The following is a 15,451-nucleotide window of genomic DNA, read 5'->3' as shown; positions in this document are numbered from 1 at the left end:
AGTTAACGGTTTAGAAGTATCAAGCAGGTGTATATGCAATGCAGAGTTTATGGTGAAGTGCAATGTATCACATATTTAGTTGGCGACAGGCATTCAAGTAGGATGACGAGGTTTAAAATCTTTTTATTAATATACTTAACAGTAAAGTTTTATTAATATAGTAATAACTATATTACTTATACTTATTATCATAGTCGGGTATACTTGAATACTTGTTAAACTTTTGTTCTTATAAAAATTGGTACACTAATTATTGTTCTAAGGTATGCTTGATTGGACAGGGTCACCTTGATGTCGTCTGAACTCTACAAATGTGATCACTTGGTGGTGCTACACAATACAAATATGATAGCATGTAGTGAGAATGATGAAAAAATGAGAAGATTGGTTCTGTTGTATGACATGTTAGTTTTAAATAATTCTACAAGATAACTTGACAACTTTTTTTTGGTGTTACAAAAGTTAGTTCTGTTGTTAATATTAAGTATTTCTATTACTACTTGAATAAAGCTCCTTTTTGTTATCTTATGTGATTCTTGAGGATACTATTGTATAAAAAGTATTGATTTTTGTTAGAATCTAGTTACAGTGGTTACTAGATATTCATAACTCTGCTAGTCGAAAAATTAAAAAGTTGGTCTTGTTGTTAATATTGGTATTAATAAAATTTGCTTTGTTTCTCTAACAATTAAAACTCATCAAACCATGATTTTTATTGTTAAGGTTTGTTAAATGTTACTTAAAGAAATTTTCAAGTGAATGTATTTTATTAGGCTTGAAATTTTTATATATTTATGTAAATAGTTGATTTGATGTGTTGTGAGTAATGCTTAAAATTAAATAAAAATAAAGCTCGTTCTGTGGTTTGTATATTATTATTAAAATCGTTATGATACTTCATCATGAAAAGTTGTTATCATAATCAGTATTTCTTCAACAAGCCGTTCCTATTAGTAATATTTTTTCGTAGTATAGTCTGGTATTAATTTATACTACTAAAGAAGATAGTTGATTTTATTTAAAAAACTTAGTTTTCGTACAGTTTAATTCTTATATTTAAGTACTAAAATTTTAAATTAGTATTTAAATTTCTAAAATATCTCTGAGCCGATTAGTCTGCAAACAATAAGAAAAATCACAAACACTTAATTACATTTTACATACAAATAAATGTGCAACAGCATAAATAGTTATTAGTTGTTTAATTGTACCGAAGTGTCAATATTTGAACCACTACTTAGTGGCAAATAAACAAGTCTTTAGTTCGAGTACTCAAAATAATCACATTTAATAAGTATTTTCCTAGATAGTCTTCAATTAAATTGTATAAAAGGAAAAAAAAGACATTTTTATCAAAATAGTATCAATAAAACAAACTATCTTTTTATTTTCTACAATTCGGTCATTTTTAAGGGATGGTCAATTATTGTAGTAAGAGAGTCATTTTTGTCGGTAAAAAAACTCACAGATCTGGTGGTTTCGAATTACTTTGAAAAGCATGTTTTAAAACATTTATTATTATAAACTCTACTTTTTTTGTAAAGTTTTAAACCTTTAAAATGTAGCAAATCAGATACTTTTGCTAGTTAAGTTCGTACATTTCAGACAAAAATATATGTTTGCTTACTAGTTCTCATTTAGTTATATGTAAAGTGTAATGTAAATTATGTAAGTTTATTAGTTTCTAGTACTGAAATTTTAGAATAACCGGTGTGTTTTTTCTATAGGTTTTGGAAAAATTAAACTGCATAGTATAGTATAAAGTTAGTGAAATTTTAAGTTTATAATACAGTTCTGGTGGGTGCACAACAATTCAAATTCCGACAATTCAAATTCTTAAAAAAAAACTGAAAGGTCAAAGATTAAAAAAGTTATGTATATTTGTCAAATATAAAAAATAAACATGTAGGTCATATTAATATCTAGAAGCCATTTTTTGGTTTTTTGAAAACATTAAATATTTTTTGAGACATGGTTAATTTAAACAAAAAAAACAAAGTTATTTTTAATATGTTTAAAATATTTTGAAAAGTATTTAATATTTTGCAAAAAGAAAAAGTTGCTTGTAGATAGTGATAATATCTACATATGTAGTTTTTGTTTTTATCAAATTTATATTTATTTTTGAGATATAGTCTTTCTGAAATTTTTTTAATAATTTGAAATGGCCGATTTTGAATTGTCATGTAACTAGTTCAGGTACAAAGTAGATTTTAATTGAAGTAACATATCAAAATTAACATTAATATTCATTTGATTTTCTTTATAACAAATATTTTTAGTTTTTTAGTTGTTTTATTTTTTTTAATATGAAATTCCCAAAAAAAGTTTTGTAATTAAAGAACGCTGAAAACCTTTTAAAAGTTATTAAGTTAACTTGAAGTTAAGTCGTTTTTTTTGAATTAAGGTAGAAAAAAATTGTTGATATGTTATTAAGCTTGTTACACTCATCATAATAATTATATTTTGCTTACATCAAGTAAATCGTAGTATTCTTATTTCGATAACAATGCTATTTAATAGTCATTAAAAATATTCATAAAAATATGTTTTTTACATCTAAGTCAGTTGTAGTGTTGTTACTAAATAACATTATATATTGTAATCATCTTTAAAAAACATTCATAATCAAAGTTTTTTAAATAAGATATTATATATTAGTTAAATTTTTTCAAGATAAGCTGATGTTATCTAATATTGTTTAGTATATTAATTAATTTTATAACAAAAAAGTTGATTGTTAGTTTTTTTTTGTTGTAAAGTTTAATTAAACTAAATTCTTAGAATTTATTTTATATTAATTTGGTACAGTTAATTTTCAAAATATAACGCTGGTAGCGGTTCAGTTCGCGATAAATAAAAACCACAAACGCTAAGTTACATTTCACATATATACAGATGCCCAATTGAAAAAATTCACATCCTTGTTGTTTACCTCTAAATTTAAACCCACGAAAAAGTGGCATGTACAGAGAGCTTGATGTATGGAAATTGTGCAAAAAGGTAGTTTATTTTAACAATATATTAATTTTTTTTGCAACTATGTCTTGTCGAAAAACTCGGTAACCTTTATATCCGTTGGACCAAATTTGTCAGGTAAAGTCTTTCGTGAGCAGCTTAATTTAAAAACATTCTTAGAAAAATAATATTTTGATAAGCACTACTGTGTACCAGGGACGTAGCTAGCTTAAAAGTTTACGAATCTGCAAAAAAATGATACATCTGAAATGACGTGTGATAACTTTCTAGCGGGAACAGAGCAATTTAAACTACCTCTAATCTTATTGAATTGAAAATAAAGTATGTAGTTGTGTTAATACTTCAAAAATGAATATAATGTTGAAGTAAGAGTGATAACTGTACAAGGCAATTTATGTTTCTCCACATCCCCTATGATTCTCTATGTTATGCCACTTGTGTAAACCCGTAAAACTTTCATTGAAAATAAGTATAAGAAATGTAAAAGAAAATCACAATATTACTCAAAAACAGTAACTGTACAACTTTCGTAGTTTTTGTAGAATTTTTCGAAAATTTAACATTTAACGTAGTCAATAGAAAAAGCATTTAGTTATGCAAATTTTAGGAACATAAAGTTGTATGACTTTAATTTTTGAAGAAAAAGCTACATCTTTTATTAGAATCAATTTTGCAACGCAGCTTTATGACAAATGAAATCTAAATGAGCTAAATGTATACAACTTAGATGTATTTAATTCGTTCAGTTTTTACGAAACTCAAAGAGCTAAATAGTAAATACATGTCAAAATTAACTCTAAGGAGTGCTAAACTAAGTATAAATGAATACTAAAAGCTAAGAAAGCAGGGCTTTTGTATGCTGAATACTTGAAAAAAAGTATTTTTTTTTTTGCATAAAAGTATACGTTTTAGCATAATTGCAGAAATGTACTAAGCTACGTGCCTGCTGTGTACTAAAATTAAAGAGCACATTTAAAAATGTTTATATTTGAGAAGCTCAATTTTATTTTATTTTTACAAGATATTTTTAAATTAAAAAGTTCAGATATTTCTTATTTGCTCTCTAGTGTGTTTTTAGTTTTTATATTAAAAAAAATAATACAACATTTTTATGTGAAATGTTTTTTTCCCTGAAAGTTAAAAATAGCCACTATTAGTTTGGTTCTAAATAACTACATCAAATATGGTTGTGGTTTTTCAACAAATATATGCATATTTAAGATATATTTTGCAAAGACTTTAAGGATATAATAATCATTGTTGTAGAACAAAATTAGTTTAATAATTAGATAGTATACTACATCTAATTTTAAAGTAATAAAAACTAGTGGTTAAAATTAAAAAAAAAAAACAGTTTGTTGATTTGTTATCAGCCTAAACAAAATTTTCATTAACAAATTATTTAATTAGTGCAAAAAAAATCATCCAATAGGCACCGCATCACAATGACAAGACTTTATTTCGGATCATCTTTAAGCTGGGGGATTACCCAAGTTGTTAACTGACGATGACGTCATACTGGAGTTGATGACGTCACTGATTGAGCGACGGTAAAGTACGCATGGCGCTACACACGACAGGACACCTTTCGAACTCTTCAAGCATAACGAGACGATTTTACAATTTGTAGAAGACATGAGGAGGTTTGTATTTTTATATATTTTATAAGTTTGTGTTGTTTGATTGCACTGTTGCTTAACACAAAAAAGAGTCTATGTATATATAGTTGTGATGCTTAAGATACTGTTGTACATCACGAGTAGTGAGGCGTGTTAGAAAAATAAGTAAAAGACGGAAGTGGGCAAGTTCAAAAAGTTTTTTTTTGTTGAAACTAAGATAGTATTAGTAACTGTAATCACATTTGAAAAATATCATAATTAATTACTCAACAAGACCATATTTATTAGTTGTTTTTCAAGTTATGAGTTGATATTAACTCAAACTGATAGTAACGAAGTAAATTGAATTTGTTGTATTGAATTTATACCTAATAAAATATTTAGACACAATTGGTTTAACATTGTTTTTTAAACTTTGAATATTGCATTTTATGCTTTGTAGTTTGCGAATAACGAAAAAACCACAAATGCTGAGTTACATTTTCATATATATTATTAGCCAGTTAAATTGAAAACAAGATCATCACTTATAGAGTTTAATTTTAAACCACTAAACAGTGGCAATTATACAATACTCTTTAGTTTGAATACTTTGTTTCTATAATACCAGTATTGCAAAAAGACCTGCAAACTTAAAAATAACAAGGACATTGACAATTTAGGCTAAAAAATCTGTAGTTTCAGAAAATTAAAAAAACTTATAGTTTTATACAAATATCACTAATCAACCTGGAAAAAAAGTTTTTACCTGTAAAGTAATGAGATTTTGATTTGACACAAAAACATACCATAAAGATAATTATTTTTTGTTATCAGTATTTTCTTTTTTTAACACTTTCAAAAGTAGCTTTAGAGTATTTTTCAAATGTTGCTTTACTTTTAAAACACTTTTTTTATACTTAATTTTATACTAAAAAAGATCCAAAAACTTGTACTTTCGAAAACTTGGATGAAATTCAGAAAACCTGGAAGAAACTTCACAAAAACTTCTAACAACCATGTAATATGTGCGTTCTCAATTAGTCTTTAGCAAAAAAGTTTGGTAAAAGAAATGTTTCATCTTAAACACAAAATGCTTTGGTACTTACAGTTTTTAATATTTAAAATAAGTTTGGCAGCATTTATAGAAAGACTAGAAAGAATTAATTAAAATTAAAAAAAAAACATTTTAACCTATTTTGATGCTTTTAACTACTGTTGTTTGTTATTTGATTAGTTTTGTTGGTCCTGATGACTTATTTTTGATTAGTTTTCAAGTTATTAAATAACATTTCAACAAGTTTTGAAAATCATGATTAAAATAATTATGTAAACTTTTATCTTAAAATGTTGATTTTTATTAGTTTTTTTAAATCGCTGGTTATTCTTTTTCTTTATTGAACCAACTTTGTCTGAGAAAGTTATTTGCGTACATTGGTGGAAGGCTTCACAGAAAACTTAAGTTTATGGCGTTGGTGATTTTATATTAATACTTTTGTGAATACTTTAGAATGCTTTTTGGTATCTGAAACAGTAAAGTGTGTTAGGAAAAAAGAAAAAGGTGCAGAAGTTAGCTAGTTAAAAAGTTGGTTTCAATTTCAATGTAAATTTGTTTTATTTCACGCTCTGTTTGAAAAATTTTATTATCATAATGTAACTTTCATTAAATTAGATCATAGCTATATATCAATTGTATTTTAAAAGATAATTTGGTGTTAACTTAAACTATTAGAAAAAATGTTAAGTGATTTTCTAGGTAAAAATGAATTTAACGCTGGATTTTATATTTGAATATTATTGATTAAACAATAGTATTTTAATCTTCAAAATACTACACTCTAAACCTATATAGTTTGCAAACAATAAAAATCACAAACGCTAACTTATATTTCACATACATATTAATGACCAGTTACATTGATAGCAATGTAATTTCATATTTATTTCTTTGTACTATACCATTACAAAGTTGCAAGTACATAACTATCTCGCTTGCGAACGCAAATTTAAAGAGTGAATTGTGTATTCAGAAAAAAAGCTGGGTCTAAATAAAAAAAACGATTGAATTTTTAACTGAAAGTTTTTAGCTAAAAAGTTCGTACTCAAGTAAAAAGTAATTGTTTTGATTGTTTTAATTCTTATTGGTACACACTATTGCTACTATTGAATATTTAATGAACTTTGGATATTTTAATCATTTTAAAGTTATTTAAAATATTCTGACCAATAATAAATTTATTTTGTTTGCGATTTAAACTTTATGTTATTGTGATATTTAAAAGTTATATTATTTAAGTAGTGAAGTGCTTTCGAAAAAAAATACTAGAGACAAGTTGAAACTGTTGATTTTTGTTTACACTAGTATGATGTTGTTTACCACGCTATAAACTAAGTTGTTATCTGTTCTTTTTTTCAAAATCACTTGAATCTTATATTTAAACACTGTTAAGTCAACATAGACTTCCAGTTTCTAAATAATTAGACTCTGAGCCGTTAAGCTTGCGAATAAAAGAATGATCACAAACGTTTACTTAAACTTCACACATATTCACTGTCAAATTTTTGGAAGAAACAAGTGTCAATCCGATAAAAGCTTCATATACTTTCATTTAAACACTACTCCGATCTCCAACGATATGATTAGAATCAAACTAAAAACTTGAACCATTTTAGTTGTCACTTAGGTTTATCTGTAGAACAGGATTGCCAAAAACATAAAACTTGAGAGATTAGGCAAAAAATACCTGGAGAACCTTGGATTTAAGAAATAAAAAAACCTTTGAATTTCAAACTACTTTACATGTTAAGTAACAAAATTTCGATGAAATAATAGAAATCTTTCATAAAGATAACAAAGTTATTTGTACAATTTAATTTATTTATTCAAAAGTTCATATTTAAAATAGCTTTACTGTTTTATTGCAATTTTGTTATACTATTTAAGAAAGTTTTTTTTTTTTATTTTAGTTTAATTCTATACTAAAATGGATCAAAACTTGTTTTTTTAAACTTGGAAGAAATATACAAAACATTTGTGGCAATCGTATTAGAAGTGTTTAGTGTCCCGCTTGATCATACTTAGTAGCATGCTCGACAGATATTTTGAATTTCAGATAGTGCTTTACTCTCCTTATTCGTATATGCTCGTGTGTAATTTCTAGTGATGTACCGGACCCACAATTTTGGGTCCGGCCGGACCCGGATCCGGACTTTTTTTTTTAATTAGAATCCGGCCGGAACCGGACCCTGACTATTTTTTCAAATTAGAGTCCGGCCGGAACCGGATCCGGACTTTTTTTTCAAATTAGAATCCGGCCGGATCCGGATATCAGACAAAAATGGCAATATCCGGCCGGACCCGGACCCGGATAGTGAGTCCGGTACATCACTAGTATTAACTAGCCTAAGTCAGAATGAGGTTTTTAAAAACTGAAAAAAAAAGAACTTTAATCTAATAATAAGTAGAACAGCAAGCCACAAGGTTTACAAATTTAGGTGTTATTTACAATTAAAAATATGAAATTAAGTTCTTGAAGAAAATACACTAGAAAATTACAAAATAATGAAAACTGTTTCAGCTTAAACTCATTCAAAATCTAAAAGAAAACTAGCCTGAGTTTTTATAAAAACTAAACTAGCCTGAGGCAGTCCAAGATTTTATAAATTTAGATTTTTAGATTTTTAGATTTTTATATTTTAAAATTCCCAAAAATTTTCAAACTAGCAGGTTTACCATTGTTTACGTCAATAAAACTAGCTAGAGTGAATATAAACAAGCCTGAGTCAGAACGAGGTTTTTAAAAACTGAAAAAATTACTTTAATCTAATAATCAGTAGAACAGCTAGCAAAGGTTGATAATTTGGTAGTAAAGTTGTGGATTGATTGTGGTACACTTAACTTATTAGTACTACCCATCATAATTAAATCCTACCTTATTTAATTAATATCTAACAAATACTAAATTCTAACTGAAACTACTTTCTATAATCAGACACGAAAGTTTTGAGTGATGAATCTTTTATATAAGACACAACAAGAAATACTAGCATATACAGAATTATTAATTACTTTGGTAACACTTTAAAAACTGGAAGCTATTTAAATCTATATCAAAAGACTTAATACAACAAAGTAAAAATTAAATAAAACTTTTAGTAAACAAGAAACTGTAAAATATTTAATAAACTGTTAAACTATAAACCTGGCTTAAATATTTAAACAATTAAACACCAGTTGAAATATTCACTTTAAAACAAAACAATACTTACAATAAGCATTCACAAAAAAGTTCAAGTTATTTTGTTGCTTCAAGCTGCACACCAAACTAACTAACTGCTTACATATAAACTGCCTGTCATGTTCTGATGTTTTGTTGCATCAGTATTTAGTTTCAAACATTTTGTCATATGATTCTCATTGGCTCGTACATTCAACCGTTTTAACTCTAAATATTCTCTGAGCTCAACTTTAAACAATAAATAATGCAAGTATTCATTCAAAAGTTTTCAATTTTACAACATATGTAAAGAGTTGCATTTCTGAAATGTTTATTTCATAGTTTAAATGTAAACAAATGTAAATTAGTCACGTGTACAAAATGAGCCAATCACGGTAGGTGTTTAATTTTAACTGACGAAAATGACTCTTATTAATTTACACAGGGCTTATTTTTGAATAAATACTTTTCAGTATGCTCTTTTTTACTAACTAGATCCGGACTATTTTTTCAAATTAGAGTCCGGCCGGAACCGGATCCGGACTTTTTTTTTCAAATTAGAATCCGGCCGGAACCGGATCCGGACTTTTTTTTCAATTTAGAATCCGGCCGGATCCGGATATCAGACAAAAATGGCAATATCCGGCCGGACCCGGACCCGGATAGTGAGTCCGGTACATCACTAGTAATTTCTTGTACATACTAATACAACTTAACTATGCATCTTTTTTTTTTGTTTTTTGTTCAAAACCATCCTTAGTTTTAATAAAGATAAACACTATAAATACGATATTGTATAAATTCAAATACACATAAATAGTTAAATGTGCACAATATTTCTAAAGGTTCAGGAATCGCTGTCGTACAGTGACAAGTATTTTTCTATTTAGTAGGATATTTGTGTTATGCATTCTGTAAATTCAAAAGAGTTTTTGGACAATGTTTTAAATCATTTTCAAAAATATCACAACAAGTTAATTAATTAAAATAACAAAATAAAAACCCTGTGCCCCATGAACGCACTATTTTTTAGTTTTTCAAATACGAAAAACAAGTGTGTTTATTGGCAAAAAACCTAGAAATTTTGTTCCCATTCACCATATAAAAATTTAGTTTGATATTAAATAAAAAGTAATAATGATTTCTTACCAACACAGGACCAAACAATCACTAGATAGCATCGGAAAGTACCATCCATTTTCAGCTTGTTATTTCAATCACTCGATGGCGCTAAACAACAAAACGTCGGCGTGATCCGAACCTTGCAATAAGTAAGTATTGATGATGAGAGTGATTCTAGTGTTGAAAAACTTGTAAAGGTTCGTTTAGTTGATATATTTGTATTAGTACTTTTATCACTTGGGCTGTTTTTTATTCTTTTGGTACAAAACAATCAAGGTTTTTTCTGTTAATTTTTTGTTGAATTCCATCTTTAAACAATTTAAGGTTAATAATTATCATTGGATTGTTAAATTATTATATATGTAAGTGGAGGTTTTCCATTATAGTAAAAATGCTAGACTGTTTTTTAAATACATGATGCGTTCTTGAAAATTTAAAATGTTGATTTTGTTGTTAATATGTTTACTTAAATATTTGTGTTGTTTGATAGAAAGTTTGCTATAATTTTAAGTCTATTTATTTTGAAGACCCAAATCCTACAGTTCATCAAACTTAATTTGTCATGCGTTTAATGCTGGTAAATAGTAAGCGGAAGAGTATAACTTTTAGTAGCGTTAGATTTATGGAAACTTCATCTTAAGAAAGTGTTAATTTGATTAAAGTTGTGGTCAAACTTGCAACTATGCATACTTTTGTATATTTATAAAAAGTGAGAAGTATTTATATAAGTATGTTTATACATTGCCTTTAAAATACTTGGTTTTGTCTACACTAAGGTTGTTCAATGCGCATTTCTATTTATTTATTGATATTGAGTTTATGGTAAAGTGTTGCTCAAAAAACATGTTGTTTGTTTGCAGTACGTTAAGTAAAACAATTTTATTTTGACTTAAACTGCGAGTAAAGAAGTCAAGTATTTATTTGTATAATTCAATTGTCTAGATTAAAATTTAACCATCGTTCTTATTTAGAAGTTTTATTTAACTGTACGTTCCATATTTTAAAACTTTGCTCTATAAGCAGTTTAGCTTAACAAAAACAGAAAAATCACAAACACCAAGTCACATTTCACATTTATATCTACTCAAGTTTTGGTTTTAGCATTCAATGTTAGGCAAATCGAATATTTTAACCACTTCAAAGTGGCATCCATATTATTCTTTTAAAATTTGAACACATCAAGCAGTAAATATGTCAAACATAGCAGGTTTTAAAACAAAAAATAAGGGTTACTATATACTCTAGCTAGTATGATTTTTTTAAATTTTAGGCTATTTCTAAAGTGTTTTTAAATTATTTGAAGTTTTCAGACTAGTTTTGATTTTTCTTAAGACTCGGGAATGTTATTACAACTCTGAAATTTTCTTTGTTTTTAAATTGATTAATTTTTTTACACACATATATATATCGAGTTCGTTCTTAACACTGTGATTATTAATGATTCAAGCTTTTTTATCAGTAAATGTGTTCAGTTGAGCCTTATACTTTACTTTTTTTCATTTGCTTAAGTTGAAAATGTTATTTTTTAGTAGTGTAGTTTAAAAAAAAAGTTTTCAATTAGCAGCTTTTAGATATTTGTGTCAAAAAAGTGATTAGTTTTATTTTGTGAAGTTTAAAAGTTTATATAAATAAGTGTTTTTTAAAGCAGTGATAAATTGATTTTTCAAATATGCATCTAAAATAAGTCAAAATAATTATACATTTAGCTTTTTATTTTGCGAACATCAAAAATCACAAACGCTGAGTTAAGTTTTATTTATATAGATAGTAAAGGTTTAAAATTCTGTTAATAATGTGTGGGGTAAAGCTCAATTATTAGGTCACATGACAATTCAAAATCGAACATCTCAAATTCTCAAAAAATATTTAAAAACTATATTTCGAAAAGTAATAAAAATGTAAAAAAATGAAAAATACGAATGTAGATCTTAAAAAGTCTACGGGCCACTTTTTGTTTTTTGCACAATCATAAATATTTTAAAGATATTTTGAAATTAATAAAAATAACTAAGTTTTAAAATTATCTAAGCCAAATCTCAAAAAATATTTAATGTTTTGCAAAAAAAAAGGCTTTTAGATATCAATAAGACCTACATATATATTTTCTATATTTGACAAGTATACATTATTTATTTAGTTGTGACCTTTTCAAATTTTTTTTTAAGAATTTGAATTGTTGGAATTGGAATAGTCATGCACCCCAATTGTTAAACTACTACAAAGTGACTTAAGTAGTTAATTTTTGTAAAAACAAAATTAAACCTTTATTATAATGTTTAGTTCTGGGAAAGTTTCGTCTCTTACACGTCTAACAAACTTCATTTTTTTAGTATCGATTTTATGAAAGTATGTTATTGATACTCAGTGGTGCTTTTGTATATCTACAACATAGAAGTGTGTTAGAAATAAAAAAGAACATATGCAGAAGTTAACAAGTTTTTTTTAAACTCGATAGAAGCATATGCATTTTTGGTAATTTAATGATAATTTTGCAATAATTTAAATAATGGTAAGAGAGTTAATTTTTTTTTGTAAAATTAAATTCACGGTCAATCTCATACTTAAACACTGATGATAAAATATGGGTTTTCAAACTTTAATGTGTTAAACTGTAAGCTATAGGCTGTTCGACTTGCAAAAGAAAATACCAACCACTTAGTTACTATTCATATATATTTATAAAGTCACTTGTGATGCAACCAGCCTTCAAGTTTTATTGTTCAGTATTTAACCGATATAAAGTATAATAAATTATACAATAATCTGTTACTTGAGTCGTACTGTCGTTTGTACTAATGCTTGATTATTACTTATTTTATTTTTTGAGTTAAAGTAGTTTTTTTTGTCTACAGTAATTATGGTAAACAACTGCGAACAAAGAGCTGTCCAACTCTACTCAAATATACCACTATGTTTGCAGAATATTTATAATTATAAAAAATAACGTTAGTTATTATCTAGAAATGTCAAAAAATTAATAGGTTACAAAAAAAAAACAGACTGGTTACAGTTAATATAGTAAGATTGATTTATTGATTCAAAATAAACTATCTGTTAATAATGTTTGCTTACTTGTTTTGCCTCAAATTAAAATTTACAATAGTTTTTTATTTACTTTTTACTAAGTCGTATTGTTATTATTAGTAAGATGTTGTTTTAATATTTAAATGTTTCAACTATCATAGTCATTTTTACTAAATAAGACCAACGTTAATAGAAGTTTTGTTTTATAAGTTTATGCTAATTTAAACTTGGTGTGAAAAAGTTGTATGTTTCTCTTTTTTTTTGCGCAAAACTTTAAATTTTACATTTATACACCGTTAATTCAACAAGTTTTCAAATCATTGAGCTGTTTAGTGTTCAAAAACAAAATCATAAATGCTAATTCCTTTTTACATATGTTATCAGTCTAGTTTGTAAAAGGAGTCTTAATCCCATAAGAGAATCGAAAGTTTCATTTTAACTACTGCATTGTGGCGAACGCAAATCACCATTCTAGGCGTCATCAAAGTTTTTCAATAGAAGTATTTAGTGTCCCGCTTTATCATACTTAGTAGCACGCCAGCCAGATGTTTTTGCTTAGCGGTACATGCGTTGCTCGCGTGTAAATTCTTTTTCATACTAAAACAATTTGATTTTGCAACTATTTCAATTTTAGTTTTTTTTGTCAAAGTTACCACTCTTAGTTGCAGTGTAGATAAACACGATAAATGTTATACATTGTTCTATCAATTTACTTACACATAGATAATTATACTCTTCGAAAAACTTAAATGGTTTCAATATAATGTTTGGAAGCTTTTTTTACCTATCTATCGAATAAAATTGTTTTTTACTTTTCATCTAACTCAGTCGTAGTATTTTAACATGATAAAATTCTTTACAAACATTTAATAAATCAACCAGTAGTAGGATACAAATAAAAAAAAACTCATATTTAACAGATACGCGATAAATCAGCATCATATGAATATTCGTCTCTTTTTACAAACTGTCACAAATCTTACAAATAACCTTCACTACGTCATGGATGCATATTGTTGAGGTATTCAATTATTTTCATAGATAAATATCTCTGCTCATGTTTAAAAGCTAATAATTAAATGAGCATTTGTTTAATAGTTAAAACTTCCGTTTACTTTTTGTTTAGTTTAGAAAGCAACTTTAAATAATTTCTAAAATTTATAACATATTTCAAATTTAGATTTTTTGTTTAATATTTAATAAAAGATTACTCATGACAAAAGCAACAAAAACTTTAACAAAGCAATCTAAATTAACATTAAAAATCTAGCAGACTCCTTGCATATTCACAACAAAAGTCTCATTTGGAACAACATCAAGTTGTGGGAGTAACCGAAAAACAAACTGTTGATAGCACATTTGAGATGATGACGTGTTGCGGCTGGAATATGCTGCATGACGTCGCTGTTGCCCCTTGAACCCCACAAGTGTTGTCGTGACCACAAGTTTTAATATAGTGGAGGTGAAAGTAGTAAAAATGTTAGTTTTTATGCGGATTTGTTTTATTTATAATGTTTTCCAATAAATATTTATTCCGGATTCTAGTATTTTTAAAAAGTAAATAAGTGGTTTCATTAGTTGTGATTTTATTCTACCGGTGGAATTTGTTTTATACATATATAGTTTAAGATTAATATCAAAAAAAATTGTGAGTTGCGTTGTTCATATGTTTACTTTAACTGTATCCGATTGCAAACTTTTCATAACTTTAAGCTTTGATAATTTAATTTAAAAATTATAAATGCTATGGTTTCTCAAACTTAGATTACTTTGCATTTAGTACTGATTAACTATATATCCTAATTTAATTTTTAAGTTTTAATAGCGTTAGACTAAATAAACTTCTTCTGTATTTTAAAACAAGTCTGTTTAAAAACCTAGGTTAACCTTAAAATTAGAAAAGAATAAAACACGTGGAAAAACCTGAAACCTTGATCAAACGAAGATTTTCAGTAACATTTTAACATTAAAAACAATAAAACTTAGATAAACTACAAGCAATTTTTTCATTTCTATTTTTTTGTATTAAAAATTATTATATTTATTATAAAGCACATTTAAAATAGCCTTACAGTTTCAATATTTTTGTTCTATTAATTAGAGATAGCTGTCTAAATTGCACGAGGGGACAAAATTGCACGAAGATACTTTTGCACGAGCGGATAATTTTGCACGGTTAATTTGTTTTAATAGCTTTATATTTTTTATAAACTTTATAATACTTATTTGTTTTATTAGTTTGTTTTTCTTTTTACTATCACTGTTATCCCTAACCCTTACTCTCGGTCGGTAAGTTATTTTATTAGTTTTTTTTTTGTTTTCATTTTTTTTTAAGTTTTATTTTTTTCTTAATTAATTATTTTTTATTTTTTACTATCACTCTTACCCCTAACCCTTACCCTTGTTCAGTAACTTTTATTTATTTAATTTTTTAATTTGTTTTTTTTTTATTTTTATTTTTTTCATTTGGTGTATTTTATATTCTCGTGCAAAATTGACCCTTGGTTCAAA

The 15,451-nt window shown here is 26.5% G+C and overlaps 1 long non-coding RNA gene across 1 annotated transcript; it reads left to right on the top strand.

Annotated features, from left to right (window-relative positions):
- The first annotated feature begins 1 nt into the window (after position 1).
- On the top strand, positions 2-13,946 carry LOC145840955 (uncharacterized). Its single transcript, XR_014370126.1, has 5 exons — positions 2-110; positions 264-404; positions 4,412-4,622; positions 9,952-10,065; positions 13,861-13,946. It is a non-coding gene; the product is annotated as an uncharacterized LOC145840955 (long non-coding RNA).
- The last annotated feature ends 1,505 nt before the right edge of the window (positions 13,947-15,451 follow it).

This window comes from Thalia democratica, chromosome 7, assembly GCF_965202585.1.
Source record: "Thalia democratica chromosome 7, ktThaDemo2.hap1.1, whole genome shotgun sequence".
In the NCBI taxonomy this organism is placed as follows: Eukaryota; Metazoa; Chordata; class Thaliacea; order Salpida; family Salpidae; genus Thalia; species Thalia democratica.
This window is presented reverse-complemented; position numbering and strand designations above follow the sequence as displayed.